Genomic DNA, 17,379 nt, shown 5'->3' with positions numbered 1-17,379 from the left:
ATAGAGTTTACTGATCAAAATCAGATAAACATAGTACAAAATGCATAATTACCTTAGCCTATCTGCAGAAAAAAGCACAGCACAAAGCATCAGCAAGCAGAAGCAAGTGAGCCAAAAGCCCAAGCCAGAAAACTACTCCCCCTTGTCCCACTGCCATCCCAGTAGAAAAGCCCAACACCCAAGAACCCAGAATCCCAGCAACAGCAAACCCAGAAACAGCAACTGAAACAGAAAGGGTTCCATGTTGCAATCTGAACTTCAAGCCTTATAATACTTTGCATAATGCTGGGAGCATTATGAACTTCCACATATCCATAGGAACATGTTCTAACAAGTACTATGTACAAGAAGTATTGTTAAAGTCAGCGCATTCTAACGCCAGAGTATATTCTGAGGTTATAGCATGCACTCATGCTATCTAACATAAAGATCTCCACAGCCAGGGCTTATGGTTAAATTCTTCCTATATTCTGCTTGAAATCACTAGGCCTCCATAAGAATGCCTTCTGCAGGGGGCTGCTACTCAATGTCTGTGTGAATTCACCTTCTGTAGGGAAGGGAGTCTGAAACTGTATATATGCAGTATATGTTCAAAAGCTTTTTACCATGGCAGTGTAAGGCCCCACACATGCATCAATGAAACTAATGATGCTCATGTTGCTTTTAGGTGTAGAATGTATGAAAACAAATTATTTGTGTCACAACCTTTGAGAAAACTCTGAGGAGAGTAAGTGATGATAAAGGGAGGACAAAATCAACCACTCCTGAAGTTTATTGCAAAATTGTAACTTCTGCTGTAGATGGAAAGATACCTGAAAGAGGGGATGCCAATTGAGAAGGATTCTTCCAGAGTGGTTTCTTAGCTGTGCAATTCTTCCTTCTAATTTTATAACACCAGTTTGCATCTGAAATTCAAGGTCAGCTTGAGTAGGCTTGAAGTTGCAGACAGATTTTTGCACATACTCTTCTTAACTGCTAAGCAAAACACAGCAAGGTGTTCTTACACAAAGGGTGACAGTTCTATGTACACTGGAGTTCCTAACCTCTCTTCATTTTCACTCGGAGCCAAAATTTTCATAGCACTCATTGGAATAAAATGTGCTTGCTTTCTTGAATGCTTATCTGATTGCAAGCATTGTTAACGTCCAAATGTTCAGTTTCATCTGGCAGCAGCAAGTCAATTAGAATCATAGAATTGTTAGGGTTGGAAGGGACCTCAAGGATCATCTAGTTCCACCCCCCATTGCCATGGGCAGGGACACCTCACACTAGATCAGGTTGGCCAGAGCCACATCCAGCCTGGCCTTGAAAACCTCCAGGGATGAGGCTTCTACCAACTCCCTGGGCAGTGTTTCACCATCCTCATGGTGTAAAACTTCTTCCTAACATCCAATATGAATCTACCGACTTCTAGTTTTGCTCCATTCTCCCTAACTAACTGACATCCTAAAAAGTCACTCACCAGCCTTCTTGTAGGCCCCCCTCAGATACTGGAAAGCCACAATAAGGTCTCCTCAGAGCCTTCTCTTCTCCAGACTGAACAGCCCCAACTCCTTCAGTCTGTCCTCACAGGAGAGGTGCTCCAGCCCTCTGATCATCCTCATGGCCCTTCTCTGGACATGTTCCAGCACCTCCAGATCTTTTTTGTAATAGGGGCATGAGAACTGGATGCAGTACTCTAGATGGGGTCTCATCAGAGTGGAGTAGAGGGGGAAAATCACCTCCCTTGACCTGCTGGCTATACTTCTCTTGATGCATCCCAGGATGTGATTGGCTTTCTGGGCTGCAAGTGCACACTGGTGGCTCATGTTGAGCTTCTCATCCACCAGAACCCTTAAGTCTCTTCCTTTGGGGCTTCTCCCAAGCCAGTCACTGCCCAGCCTATATCGGCACTTGGAAATTGCCCTGACCCAGATGCAGGACCTTGCATTTGGTCTTGTTGAACCTCATGAAATTGTCATGGGCCCATCTCTCCTAGGTGGGCTGCCTGTCCAGGTCCCTCTGGATGGCATCCCTTCTCTCCAGCATGTCTGCTGCAGCACACAGCTTGGTGTCATCAGCAAACTTGCTGAGGGTGAACTTAATGCCACTGTCCATGTCACTGACAAAGATGTTGAACAAGACTGGTCCCAGGACTGATCCCTGAGGGACTCCACTTGTCACTGACCTCCACCTGGAAATGGACCCATTGACAGCCACTCTTTGGGTGTGGCCATCAAGCCAGTTCTTTATCCACTGAATGGTCCATCCATCAAACCCAGACTTTACCAGCTTGGAGACCAGGATGTGGTGTGGGACAGTGTCAAAGGCTTTGCTCAGCTCCAAGTAAACGATATTGGTTGTTCGGCCTTCATCTCTTAATGTTGTGACCTTGTCATAGAAGGCCACCAGGTTTGTCAGGCAGGATTTGCCCTTGGTGAAGCCATGCTGATTGTACCCAATCACTTCTTCATTATTGTTGTGTCTCATCAGTGCCTCCAGGAGGACCTGCTCTATGTCTTACTGGGCACAGAGGTGAGACTGACTGGTCTATAGTTCCCTTGGTCATCCTTCTTTCTCTTTTTGAAAATGGGGTTTATGTTTCCCCTTTTCCAGTTCGTTGCAGACCTCCCTGGACTGTCATGACTTTTGGAATATAATAGAGAGTGATTTAGCAACCTCATCTGCCAGTTCTCTCAGCACCCATGGGTGGGTCTCATGGGGGCCCATGGACTTGAACACTTTCAGGTTCTTCAGATGGTCAACAACCTGATCTTCACTCACAATGGGCAGTTTCTGCTTCCAGTCCCTTCCATTATCTTCCATGATCCTGGGAGTGTTGCTGGAACTTGCCAGTGAAGACTGAGTTAAAGAAGTCATTGAGAAGCTCAAAATTCTCCATCTCACTTGTCACCCTGTTTCCTTTTTGAGGGGGCCCACACCTTCCCTAATCTTCTTTTTATCATTAATACACCTATAGAAATGTTTACTCTTACCCTTGATCTCTCTGGCTAGATTTAATTCTAACTGAGCTTTATCTTTTCTAACCAGGTTTCTTGCTGCTTGGGCAGCTTCCTTATATGTCCCCATTCTAGATGTCCTTTCTTCTACTCCTTGTAGAGTTTCTTTTTGTGTGACAGGGTGTCCAGGAGCTCGTTGCTCATTCAGGCAGACCTCCTAGTATTGTTTCCTGCTTTCCTCTTTGTGGGGATACTTTGCTCCTGGGCACGGAGAAGGTGATCCTTGAATACTGACCAGCTGTCCTGGGCCCCTCTTCTCTCTAATGCTTTTTCCCACAGTACTTTGGTGTGTCGGTGTGAGCTGAAATTCCCCCCCCACCAACAATAACCAGGCTAGCCCAGTCTGGAAGCAAATGAAAAGCTGTATTTACAAGCAGAGTCTAAAATCTACAATGAAATGCAATGAATATGTACAAATATACAAAATTCACAACATTCACAAATATATACAATCAACAGAAAAAGCACAATCGATCTCCCTTTGCTTCCCCCCAAGGGGACCCTCCCAAAGGGGCCTCCCTCTCCCAGGAGCTTTCCCCCCAGACCCCCCTGGACAGAGAAGCAGAGTTAGTTAAGCAGAAAGTTGTTAACTTAGCTGCCAAGGTCAGTACGTGTTATCTTCAGCCAGAAGAGAAGAAGAAACAGCAGCCAGACAGCCCAGCAACTGCCCCCACTGCCGAACGCAGAATGTGCCGAATGCCTACTTTGTTTTGGGTAATAGTTCTTAAACATTTCTATCTATCCAATGGAAGTGTTTAGAACAATCGTTATTTTGCTTTCTTACACCCAATAGTGACTTATTTACATTCTTTCACTTTCTCTGTTCTGAACTTTGCAAGGAAAAATTAATAAGACAGTTTCAAACCATCACATTTGGCCAGCACGGTACTTTGGCCCTGAAGCAATCAAAGTCTGCACGCCTGTTGTAAGCTTGGAATGTGCCCTCCTAGTCACCCTGAGGATCTTAAATTCTATTGCATCATGGTTACTGCAGCCAAGGTTATCCCTGAGCCTCACACTGGTCATCACCCCTTCTCTATTGGTGAGAACAAGGTCCAGCATAGCACCTTTTCTCCTTGGTTCCTCTACCGTTTGGAGGAGGAAGTTATCATCTGGTACCTAGGTGTGCTGTCCCTCCAGCAGATGTCAGGGTGGTTGAAATCACCCATGAGGACCAGGGCTTGTGCACATGAGGCCACTTCTGTTTACCTGTGGAGGGCCTCATCTGCTTGGTTCTGCTGGTCAGGTGGCCTGTAGCAGACTCCTACAATAACATCTCCTTCCCCTGTCTCCCCTTTAATCTTCACCCATATGCTCTCAACCAGCTCATCATCCTTCCCCAGGTGGAGCTCCACTGATTCCAGCTGCTCACTGATATAGAGAGTAACACCTCCTCCCCTGCCAATCCTTTCTAAAGAGTTTGTACCCATCCATCCCTATATTCCAGTCATGGGAATCATCCCACCAAGTTTCAGTAATAGCAACTCTGTCATAGCATCCTAGCAGAGCAGTGGCCCTTAATTTGTCCTGTTTGTTGCCCAAGCTGCATGCGTTAGCATAGAGGCACTTCAGCTGTGCTGGCCGTGTCACCCTCTTGGGTGAATCCTCCTTGATTCCCGTGCGGTGCCCCAGTACTTTGTGCAGTGTCCCAGTATTTAGTCCTTGGCTTGCCTCAGGACAAGAAGTTCAGAGCCCTTGCTGGTACTCCATCTCTCTGCCTCTGGTGAGCTGCCCCAATGTTTGTCACTGGCAAGCCTGAGATTAACAACCCTTTCCCCCTTCAAATCTAGTTTAAAACCCTGCTAACTTCTGTCCTAGAATCCTTTTCCCCCACAATTACTGTTTCCAGATCCAGTATAGTGGGCAGTGCAACATTAAAAGCAGTGTGTTTTCAGAAATGTATTTTTACAGATCAAATCATGTTACATTTTGCATTTTCCTAGCAGGAAAAATGGTAAAATATCTTAGAGTTCTTCAAGTTCCCAGAGTATAAATACTAAGTGCTCCTTGTTTTTCTTTATTCAGATGGTGCAGATGGGAAATCTTGAAGTGTTAACAGAGAAATCTAGTTGTGTCAGTGTGAGCTGAAATTCCCCGCTCCCCACCCCCACCCCGCCCCGACAATAACCAGGCTAGCACAGTGTGGAAGCAAATGAAAGCTGTATTTACAAGCAAAATCTACAATCTACGATGAAATGCAATGAATATGTACAAATACACAAAACTCACAACATTTACAAATATATACAATCAACAGAAAAGCACAACCAATCTCCCTTTGCTTCCCCCCAAAGGGGACCCTTCCCAAAGGGGCCTCTCTCCCAGGAGCTTCCCCCCCAGAACCCCCTGGCAGAAAGCAGAGTTAGTTAAAGCAGAAAGTTGTTAACTTAGCTGCCAAGGTCAGTGTGTGTTATCTTCAGCCAGAAGAGAAGAAGAAACAGCAGCCAGACAGCCCAGCAACTGCCCCCACTGCAGAATGCAGAATGTGCAGAGTGCTCCACTTTGTTTTGGGTAATAGTTCTTAAACATTTCTATCTATCCAATGGAAGTGTTTTGAACAATCAGTATTTTGCTTTCTTACACCCAATAGTGACTTATTTACACTCTTTCACTTTGTCTGTTTGAACTTTGCAAGGAAAAAATTAAAAAGTTTCAAACCATCACACTAGTATTCTAAATTATTTATACTATTCTAAACTGATTATTTACAGTACTTATATGATAGAATCTTTATGGTCAGGGTATCTGTGTTTTGAGATCATGAGCAAAACTACTAACAGCTAGAGCAGCTGTTAAGAGAGGAAAAGAACTTGATTACTACTATCATGGTTTGGATTTATTTTGTTAATACTAGTTGGGGGGAAATGCACCCATGTCCCTATAGGCCTTAATTATAGGCCTTAATTAAGGCCTATAACTCTTAAATTAAGGTGAGCTCTTCTCTTTTTCAAGTGTAGTTTCTGTCTAGGACATCTTGTATTTGCTTCTTGAATATTTATTCTTAGACACAGACAACTTGCAGTATCAGTTGTTCTACTCTTTTAACACCTTTCCATTTTAGGATATACTATTTCTTCTAGCCTCTCTTCTGAAACTTATCAACTACTAGGTTGGCAACTATTTCTAATACCATCTTCTTTTTAATGACATAACCCTGAAAGAAAATCTGAGGACTGTTACTGGTTTGTATTACAATCCAAAATGTATCTCATTTGTTTAATTCTATAGTATTTTTAATTGTTTCTGTTTATTGCTATCTCTGTATCTGCACATTTGTAATAGATGAATCAGAAATAAAGCAATAAAATGTCATCTGTCTTTCTTCTTAGACAACCTCACTGGCTAGACATAGTCTTGAGGGAAAATTAAGTTAAGCCACATCCCATTTTCATTTTTGTGACTACCTGATTATGTTACTTCTGTAAAAGTTGCATTTTATGAAAGTGAAATGGAGTTTTGAGGTTTTTTTTACTATGATGATTTTGCACACTGTTGGCTTTTGCTCCTTCCCTCCTCTCCTCCCCGCCACCTTTTTTTAAAAAAAAAAATTCATGTAGGCTGCCATGGCAGCTTGGGTACTTGCAAACTATCACTATTCACAGCTTTTGAAACTGCAGAATATGATAATTAACCCTATAGCTGGTTTTCTGCTGCATAAGGCTATCTGGTTTTCCTTGGGATGCATCTCTTCTTTTTTTAAATACCGCATTGCAGTGATGCCATCAGATGGCAGTGTAGATGGACATTTCATAGACTTAAAAGTTGACCCAGTCTTAATCCTGGACCATGCTTTTGTGCCTTGGACAGTTGCTAAGCAGAATCTATCTGATTGCCAAAATATGCATTAACTTTTTATCATGGTAGAAAATGTTTGCCAAAAATATATTGTCAAATCTACCCATGATTAGCATGTATAGATAGATTTTTGAGAAAGAAAAAAAAAAAGATGTTTTGAACCTTTAAGAGCCCATGGGCCATGTGAACTTGTACAAGATTGTGTACAAAGTACATCATTTAACATATTCGGTTATTAATCATTTTGTCAATATACTAGTCACTGATGGATGTACATTCACATATTGTCCATCTTCTTTGCAAAACAAATTTATAGTGCTTTAAAGCAAGGTGTCTGGAAAGTAGTTGGCTGAAAGAACTGGGAGTGTTACATCACTCCTGTTACCTTTAATTTCTTAATCGTTCTGAGGTTTGAATGTTCTAATCAGCCAGTGCTTTTGGTTGTATATTCTGCTTTTCAGTTTCTTCTCCTCCATGAGAGCTAAGCTTCAATAAAAAACAATGAACTTATTAAAAATTAGGTATTATGAATCAAAACTTCATCTTAATGTTAGACTTCAGTGACATGGTGCTGAGTCTGTCTTCAGAATGCCACGACCTTACTTGTAGATCCATGTTTATTTTTTAATTTATGTTTATCATGATGATTCACATCAACTGAAAAAATGACAAACTGTCATTTATTGCTTACTCTCCAAATTTTAATAAATAAATTAAAGAAGAATACATCCTATCTCAGTTTCAGAAGCTCCTTATTAAATGTGTTGTCTAGTTTTGATAAGACTTGAGTTTACTACAAGTAAGTGTAAACAGGAGAGAGGCTATGAGTTTGAAAAAACTACTTAAAAAGCAGATTCCTTATTCAAACAGCCTCATAAAAAGTTACTCCCTTCAAACCAGGGGCTCTGATAATATCTCACAGAAGCTGTCTGGGGAGTTTCTTTTTAAATGTCATTGCCAGTCAAGACCCTTTCTTAAGAGGTCTCCATTCTAGAAAGTGAAGAGAAAATGTTGAGGACATAGAGGAAAGATAGTATAAAATAACTTGCAGAAAGTACTGATTCCTTTGGACCAGAGCTTAGTGATTCTACTGAAAAAATACAACAGATGAGTTTCACAAAGCTTAAGAATGTGCTAAAGACTGTAGACTGCACTATTGCAGAGTGGTTGAAAATGGCAGGGGCCTCTGATGATCATCTAGTCCTACCCCTCAAAGCAGGTGCAGTTACAGCAGGTTGCCCAGGACCATGTCGTGATAGCTTGTGAACATCTCCGAGGATAAAAACTCCAGCAACTTCTCTAGGCAATCTGTCCTAGTATTTGAGCAAGTTCACAGTGATTTTTTTTTTTTTGTTTAACCCTTAAATGATATTTCCCCGTATATTTGTTGTGGTTGAGGGAAAGCTTATCTATTAATTACCCTCGCAGCAATAATTAATAAAATGATATGTCAAAGGGTAACCCTTTATTATGAAATATGCCAAAACTTGTTAAAGGATCATTTGTACGGTTGGAAGATATATTTACCGAGGGAATTATGCAATCTCAGTCAGAGCAAATATGAACTATTCTATGCAAATTAAGAGGCAACAACTTGGAGAGAGAAAGTCCCTGAGAGCAATTAACGCTCATTTATAACGGGGAGGACACTTGATAAGAACTGTTAAACCCAAAGGGCAGTGAATGAATTACTCACAGCTATTTTCACTCATATAAGGAACGCTGTGGCTGCATTGGCTTTAGGGCACTCTTGTAGGTGCAGCATGGCTGGTTGCCCACAAGAAAGGTTTATGGCACGGTCCCAGGCTGGTCTGGTGTGAGCAGATGGTGGGCTGTTACAATGCTCTTGGCGACGGGCTCTTGCGTGGTTCCTGTGTGGGTAAACTGAGGCGTGGCGTGATTCTGGTGGCAAGGGAAGCAGGCTCAGCCACTCTGGCTGTCTAGGCACTGACTTCTCCGGCTTGCACATGTGTGGCTAGTGGCTTTATCCCAGGCTCTGGACCAGATACTCGAGGCAGGGCAGGGCTTGAAGTAAGGCTTCAGCGGTTTTGATCAAGTCTTGAAGCAATGTTTCGACAAGCATGAGCAAGGCAAATTTGAGCAAGGCAAATTTGAGCAAGGCAAGGCTAGGCTACCTAGCCACTTGTATGTATACAAAATGACAGAGGTCACTTGGTCCAATGGGGCACTAAAGCTAATGTGTAGCTGCCCAATGGAAAGCATTCTGCCAGGCTATGACCATAAAAGGCAGAAGCAAGGGGGAGCTTACGTGCTCTGACCCCAGATAGGCATCTAGTTTACCAGAGAGGCAAGGGTCCTGTCCCCTTTGTTCCTTTTCCCACGCTGCCCTGTTTTTGTGGCAGGAAGGAAGGGAGAGAAAGGGACCTGTCTAGACATCTTGAGACCTGTCTGGATTTGTACTGGGCCATGTGTCATGGCCTCCCACCACAATATTATGTTGTATCCATTGTTTCTTGTCCTGTTCCTGGGAAACGCTGATAAAAGTCTGGCTCCATCTTCTCTATTACTCTACCTCCATTCCAATCATGTATTAGCTAATGTTAATGACAACCCCTGAGCCTTCTCTGCGCTGAACAGTCTCAGCTTTGTCAGCCTCTCTTTGTATGTCAGATGGTCCAACCTTTAAACCATCTTCAGGGATGGATTAAATCATCTTCTTTGCTGGATTCGTACCAGTAAGTTCATGTCATGATGGAATTCCAGAACTGGACCCAGCATTTCCAATGTGTCTCACCAGCTCTGAAAAGACAGGATGTAGCACTTCCCTTGACATACTGGCAATGTTATTCCTAAAGCAGCCCAGAATTCCTGGCCCCCATGTGCTAATGTCCCTCATCCCCAGAGCCTTGTTAGGCTTTGCACCTCTCCTGGCAGTTTTACAGGCTTGTGGGGTTTAATTTGGTTGGTTGGTTTGTTTTGAATTTTTTTTTATTAGGTTTATTTCACACTCATTTGAAGGAATTCCTCTGCACTTAAACTAATCTACTGAATACCTGACTGAATCTGAATCCTCTACCTAGTTCTGGGTTATAGTTGGTCATTTTCTTGGGCAAAATATGTTGCCTAAGGATGAGAGATTGCAGTTCAAGTTTGCAGAAGTATGTTTTTTAAGGGAAATTCTAAATATTGCAAATTTAGCTTGTAAAATGGGAAAAAGACAAAAAACATTGAACCAGCAAATTAAAACAGTCATGTGTCCATTACAGAAAAGTGAGGACAAAGAATACTAAATGTTAGTTGTTGCTGATAGAGGGAATGAGCCATACCTAGTGGTGTAACTGCATGTGGTGTGTTACAGACTGAAAAACTCATCTGAAATAAAGTAGGAATGCTATGGATGATTGAAACTTCAATGAATGACCACATGGAGTAATGGAAAAACTACCCTACCAATTACTGAAACAATACCAAGTAAGTATTAAAGCTGGTTATGCCTTTCATTTCTCGGTGTTCTCAATGGACCATTGCCTCCTAAATGTCCCTTAATCTAATCATGAATGTTTCTTGCTTTCAGAACAGACACGCCATTGCCATTTCATAAGACATCATGTTAGATGATATTTGCCTGTTGAACTTAGCATACCTGAGCAGATTTATCTTTTTCATAAATATGGAGTCAGAATTTATATCTATGTTTGTATTGTATTTTATTTGTAAGTTCTGTTAGCATCCAAGATGACTATATAGAACTTAGGTACATGTGAGAAACATACACTACAATAATTTTTAGCAGTAAGAGGTTCACTGTTTCTAAGGTCAGAAAACATCAATGTACTATTTGAATCTAACTGCCTGTGTATGATAAGACATGGAGTTTCACCAATCCTTTCTTCTATTTAATGGAATAACTTGTGATGGAACTATGGAGTATCTCCGGGAAAGGTGGAAATAACTTACTCTGAAATACAAATGGAAAAGAACAAGTTTTAGTAAAATTTTCTTTGTGCTTGGTTGTGAATATCTTATTGTGCCTTTTTTGAGTGTAATTATTTACATGGCTTTTACTTTGTGTTGATGTGTGTAGCATACATCCGAGAACATCAATGCTGTACAAAATGGTGTATAACAAAGAAGACAGCCTCTGTCCCAGGGAAACTCTGTGTCCACTGGAAAGGTAGAACCCACAAGCATGTAGATCAAGCAGGAAGATTGTGGGTTGTTTGAGGCCATGAACCCCTGAATGCAACAGCCAGCTGTGCTCTTTCTAATACATTTCAGGATAAAAATCCAACATACAGTTGCGGCTTGTATATTCAATTTCAGAAGTTCTGTGTTTCTACTGGTCAGTGATACTCCTGCTTTTATTTTTTCCTGTTGTGCTGCTGCTCTTTTTCATTTTGGTGTTTTGTTACTTGACCACCATAGACCAGGACATGAGAAAATAATGTGTTTTGCCACTTCTGTGAGATGAATGGCAGCATGCACAACAAAGACCGTAGGGACTAAGGTGGAAGGCATTGGGGAAATATTTTGTGGTGCAAACAAATGTTAGAAAAAAGGAAGACCAGGAAAAATAATATAAAATGTATTTTCTCATAAAGCCATTGCCTGTGCTGAGTTTTCACCTTCTGAGTTTTGTTTGTCATTAGCCATATAGTATATTATGAGCACTTGACTTCAGAGAGCTCCTTTGACCTTAGTCAGGAGAAGAAGATGGAAGAAGGAAGTTACAGACTCCAGACAACATTTGTCATATAATGTGGTGGATCATTTGGCTAAAATCTCAGTGTTAAAACTCAAGTTCAAGGGACCTCTGACGTTATTCCACAGCTTTAATTCTAAGTTAAAGGAAAGTCTCTTGGAAGGCATTCTTATGTTCTATCTTTAAAAAAAGAAAATGTCACCAGGGTCTCTTATTTCTGGAGTTATTAAGATTAATAACTCTGTGCTTACAGTTAGCAGTTTTGTCAGACTTTTCCACATTCCATCTTGAAAATAATTTGTTTAATTGGACAGTCTTATCTTCTTCTCCAGGTCTTCCTGTAGCACCAAGATAGATGTTTTGACTTGCACAGCTGAAATGAAGCTTCTGGTCCATTTCAAATACAAGACTGATTTCCAAACCTGAAGCTCAGTCTTTTGTGCATTAACTATCGCCTAGAGCAATAAACTGTATCATAAAAGAAGTGCTAAAACATTTGTTTTGGAAAAGGAATTCTGTGTCTCAGTCCAGTACCTTGCCATGTTTTGCACTATCATTTTATAAATCTTTCAATATGTCAGTTGTGTTCCATTTTAAAATGGGTTCAGATTATTGTGCAATTTGTTTGTAGAAGAAGTTTGTTAGGTGATTAAACCTGTGTAATTTCTGACCTAAACGTTATTAGAGTAATTTTATGTATTTTAACCTACAATAAACAAAGACTGCCAGGAATCTATGCAGATGGCTTGTATTTCAAATCTGGTATTTCGAAATCACTTCCCATTTACTTAGAGGCAGAGGTATGGGGTTTTATTAAGTATCTACCACATTACATTTCTGTAATTTCTTTTTTATTTTCTCCTTTCTTTTTAAAAATGCATTTATTTAATGTTAGGTCATTGTAACTATTTGGTGCAGATGCTAGCATTTTAGAAATCATCCAAGATGCTCTTTCTGTAGCACTTGTGCAGTGAGCTTCTTGAACTGGCAGGCTTTACCAAAGAAAAAATTACCTTAACTAGAATGTTATGATTTTTTAACAACTGCCAGATTAAAAGGAGTGAATGATCTGGTAGAAGTATCTCTTTTCAGAGATATATTCTTCCTATAGTGGGAAAAGGTAATGTCCTCTACCTGTCATTGAGTTATAGATAAGTCATTCTTAACGCTGTTCAATAAACCTTTTTAATACATGTAGTGTATATTTTACTGTTGCAAATAGCTTGCTGCTCGGTGTGTCAGCCATGACATCCACAGCTAGCCTGTTAGGGAAGTGTGAAAGTGCTTTCATAATTACCTACCTAATTCAGTGGTGAATGAACATCTTATTAATAAACCAGAGCAATCAAGAGTGAGTCTTCCACTGTAAAAAAATAACTCAGGTTGTTCTTTTAAGTAACAAGCCTTGAAAAGTGCATTGCTTTATTCAAGCCATTGATTTTAGAGACCCTGTTGTGTGCAGCCAGGAGTTGTCTAGGACCTCCTGGGAAAGGATCCTCCTGACTGATTGCTACTCTAAGACTTAGTCTTTCATACTGGGGCAGGAAAGCTGTGCTTGACCAATAGCAACAAAACCAAGAGTAAACGCAGTTCCTTTTTTATTTAAATGTTAACTAATATGCTGCTAATGCACCTGAATCTAAATTATATGGTTGGCATAAAAATCTGTAGATAAATACCTACTGGCAATTTTTGCTTATTAAACCTATTGTTTATAGTAGAAGATAAATTAAAATGTTCTATATGTTTTTTACTGAAGTGTATGTATGTGAGCACAAGGGAATTTCGATACTTGTACAAGAAAGAATGGGCTTGAAGGGCAGCCTGTTAAAGGTAGATTGATAATGTCACTTTTTGCATTCTTCTTTAAAGGCTGGGTTTTTTTTTCGTCTTACAGGATCTGTTTACTTTTATCCTAAGAACAGGGAGATGTTCTTTAAAGATGCAAGTTTTCAGATTGGTCCAGGCATATTTGATTTAAAGAAATTAGTTCACTTTCTGTTAACCACAGCAGCCTTTGTCAGACCACAGACCATTAGATTGCACAGCAGAGGTGTGTATAGTTGGCATAGTCCTATTCAGACCATATTTTAGTGAAGGTGTTCTGAGTTATGCACACGTGCAAGTGTCTAATTTGATAATTTATCTTGATGGAGATGTCACAGATAAGATATTTTATGTTTATTTTTGCCTTAATTGCTGAAAGTGTAACATTTGAAAGGGCATTGAGTGTAACACGTCTTTAGCACAGTGTTCTTGCACTTAGCAGTTTTGATGCTGAATTGTGTTTTAAAAAAGTGGCATCACAGTTAATTCTGTTTTGCAAGTTTTACATCTTCTGTAAGATATTAGCAATTACTTTAAGCTGGAAAAAAAGGAAAAAAGGGGAAAAATGAAGCTATTACCTATTTACTTAATATACTATTCTCAATTTTGCAAACTTGCAGTTTTCTGTCTAGCTAGGTTGTCTGCTGCACTCTTTTGTCACTGCATGTTCTGCTTCCACAAACTCTGAAACCACATGTCTATCTCCATATTTTCCATTTGCTGCTGCTTCTATTCCAGAGTATTTTTTCCTCCCTTCTTTTCTTACTAACTCTTCACTTAGCATATTTCTTGGCCCATTCTGCATACTCCCACTGCCTGCTCCTCTTAACATCTTGTATTCATCTGCCTATCTTCTGGCTTCATCATGCTTTCCTTCTCGCTTTTTCTCAGCATCTCACTGTCTCTGCCTATCTCATCACCATATAAGTTTAAATATATATATATATATATATATATATATATATATATATATATACACACACATATATATATGTTCTCTGTTTCCTCATCTGGGATTGGCTTCTCTTTTTCCGAGGTCTGTCCTTCCCATGTTCTTTCTTGTGCCTGGAGTGGTGATGTGTGGGGAACTTTCCTGGTGCATTCCCCACCACACAAGGTATCTGCTTTATCAATATGGTTTTGTTGCCATGTTGGTCTGTGCTGATTGGAATGGGACATGGAGAGGTAGAAGATAGAGAGGTCTGAATTTTTTGGTATTGGCTATATCAAGAGAGTATCATACATTGTTTCCTAATAGAGACATGGAAAGGCATCATGGTGATACTTCTGCTGCTGTTGAGAGTCTTAAGAAGAGGCTGTTATGGTCTTCATTCACAAAGACACTCTTCATGAGCTGCTGTACTTAGAAAGGGTGGGAATAATTTCTCCTAACCACAGACAGTTACTGCTGTAGTTGCCTGTATAAAACTTCCTTTGTGGTCAGTTAAAATAAAACACTTTGAGGGTATGTTTCACCTGGCCTGTTCCAAACATCCTTAAGAATGGAATGAATCATGTTCCGGAATTGCCCATTTCTCTCTGTGAACTTCAAAGTGAATTTAGATGATTACCAAGGAAGTAAATAGTAACATTTGATCAGATGAGTTTTGCTCACTGTTTTTGTATGGACTCAGATGGAAAGAAGAAAATTGCATTGAGTCAGACATTCAGAGAAGATACTGAACACTTCTCTTAGCATCAGAGACTGTTACACAATCTGGGAGATAAAGCTGAAGTAGACCATGATTCTGCAAATAACGCATCTGATGAGTCTGCTAATAAGGAAGAATTACTCAAGAGCTGATGTAAATATTGTGGGGAATTAAAATTAGCCAGAAAAATTTAATACTTAACATCTTAACTCCCTGTCTTTGCAATAGCACATCTTTCTAAATTGCATTGAACTGACATTGTTTGCTTTTCATTGTTTTTTGCTCCCTCTGAAGAGAGGGTTGTGAAGGTTTTAACTGGTCTGTCAGAATACATTGTGCTGATGGCTGACATCCTGCATGCTTTGGCCAATTTCTAACCAATTGCGTAACTGCTGCAATTCCTTTAACTTAATGAGAAGATGAAATGTTGGTTCATTCTAAGACTAAGACATGCTTGAGAAGTAAAGGCTTTCAAAAATCAGTAGGACAGCCAATTTGGTAAGTGTTGCCATCTATTAAGCTTCTCATGCTCAGTGAAATGGTCTTTACAAGGAAACATTAGGTATTTCCATCATATTAACGAATGTGGTATCTGAACAGAGAACTATGACTGATTTTGTCCACAATGTCAGTTTATTTACTGACATTCACTTCCTACTAAGCTTGCTGCTTTAGACTGTTATGGCTAAACCAAATACTATTCCTCTTAAAATTACTGTAAGAAGTTTGTTATTGTTGTTTTGGTTTTCTTTTTTGAGTCATACATAGATTACTAAAATGAAACCAGATCAGCAATTTTCATTATAATGCTGTGTAACACTGCAGGACTGTTGTGCACCAATCAGCCGGGGCAATGGTTCTACTTGTGTTCTTGGGAACAGAATTAAGACTAAAAACGGAGTCAAGCACCAGTAACTTTTTTTGCCCACCAACAAGTATGCAAATGTGAAGAACAGAGAGTGAGAGAGGAATTAAGAAACATTCAGGTAAAATGGCTACCACCATAAATGACCTTCAGCGTTCCAAAGGCCAGTTCCTGGAAAAGGAAAGTTCCATCCAAAACTGATAGTCTCTAATCTTTATCTGGTCATCTCATTATATATTCATGTCCTTCTGAGAACTGCTTAGTATATTCTGAAAACTGCTTTGCTTAGCCACACTCACCACCTCATGGTGGTGTGCATGCTCACTATCATCATGGTGCACTGTGTGATCTCCTCTACTCTGACCATTGGCAGAGCATACTTCTCATGTGAACTCTTCTTCTGATGCTTCTCCCAGTTTTTCAAAGATCCACCCCCATGGCATTGAGAGTGCTTTTCAGCAAACCATTGTAGCGTTCAAACTTTCCTGCAGCTGGTGCATAGTTGGGAATGTAGAATATCCACTTGATACCGTGTCTTTGGCCCAGTTCTTTACAAGATTGTTCTTGAAATGAGTTCTGTTGTCTGACTCAATTCTCTCTGGAGTTCTGTGTCTCCACAGGATTTGTCTCTCCAGACCAAGAATGGTGTTACGTGCAATTGCATGAGGAATTGGATAAGTTTCCAACCATCCAGTGCTTGCCTCTACCATAGTCACCACATGTTGCTCACCAGATCGAGAACGAGGTAGAGTGATGTAATCAATCTGCCACACTTCACCATACTTGTACTTGGACCATCAGTCACCATACCATAAGGGCTTGATTCTCTTTGCCTGCTTAATAGCAGCACAAATGTCACAATCATGGATGACTTGCGTGGTAGCATCCATGGAAATGCCAATGGATCTGTCACGAGTCCATCAGTATGTTGCATCTCTGCCTTGATGTCCTGACGAGTCATGGGCCCACCAAGCTAAGAACAGCTCACCTCGGTGTTTCCAGTCAAGATCAGGATCAGAGTTTGTGTCCACTTGGGAAACTCTTACAGCTAAATCTGCCTGATGGTTGTGTTGCTGTTCCTCAGTAGCTTTGATCTTAGGAATGTGAGCATTGATGTCTCTCACTTTCACTGGGATTCTCTCAATGCGAGCAGCAATGTCTTGCCACAGATCTGCAGCCCAGATTGGCTTTCCTTTCCTCTGCCAGCCATTCTTTTACCAGTCTTTCAGCCAATCCCACAAGGCATTGGCTACCACCCATGAGTTGGACTAGAGATAAAGCTTTGGCCATCTCTCACGTTCAGCTATGTCAAGAGCTAGCTGGACAGCTTTTACCTCTGCAAATTGACTGGATTCTCCTTCTCCATTTCTCGCCTCTGCAACTCCACTTGTTGGACTCCACACTGCAGACTTCCACCTCCACTTGTTTCCAAAAAGTCGACAGGAACCGTCTGTGAACAAAGCATATCTCTTTTCATCATCAGACAGATCACTGTAAGGAGGAGCTTCCTCAGCACGAGTTACTCTCTCCTCTGGAGGTCTTGCACAGCTTGTGCCTTCTAGCCAGCTTGTGATCACC

General features: G+C 40.6%; 1 protein-coding gene across 1 annotated transcript in view; it reads left to right on the top strand.

Moving 5' to 3' along the window:
• Positions 1-17,379, top strand: part of CAMK4 (calcium/calmodulin dependent protein kinase IV) — a 225,799-nt gene that overhangs the window by 52,746 nt on the left and 155,674 nt on the right. The window lies entirely within an intron of this gene.

The sequence above is a fragment of the Indicator indicator genome, chromosome Z (genome assembly GCF_027791375.1).
Source record: "Indicator indicator isolate 239-I01 chromosome Z, UM_Iind_1.1, whole genome shotgun sequence".
Taxonomy (NCBI): Eukaryota; Metazoa; Chordata; class Aves; order Piciformes; family Indicatoridae; genus Indicator; species Indicator indicator.
Note: the sequence above shows the minus strand (reverse complement) of the source record. Positions and strands in the feature narration are given on the sequence as shown.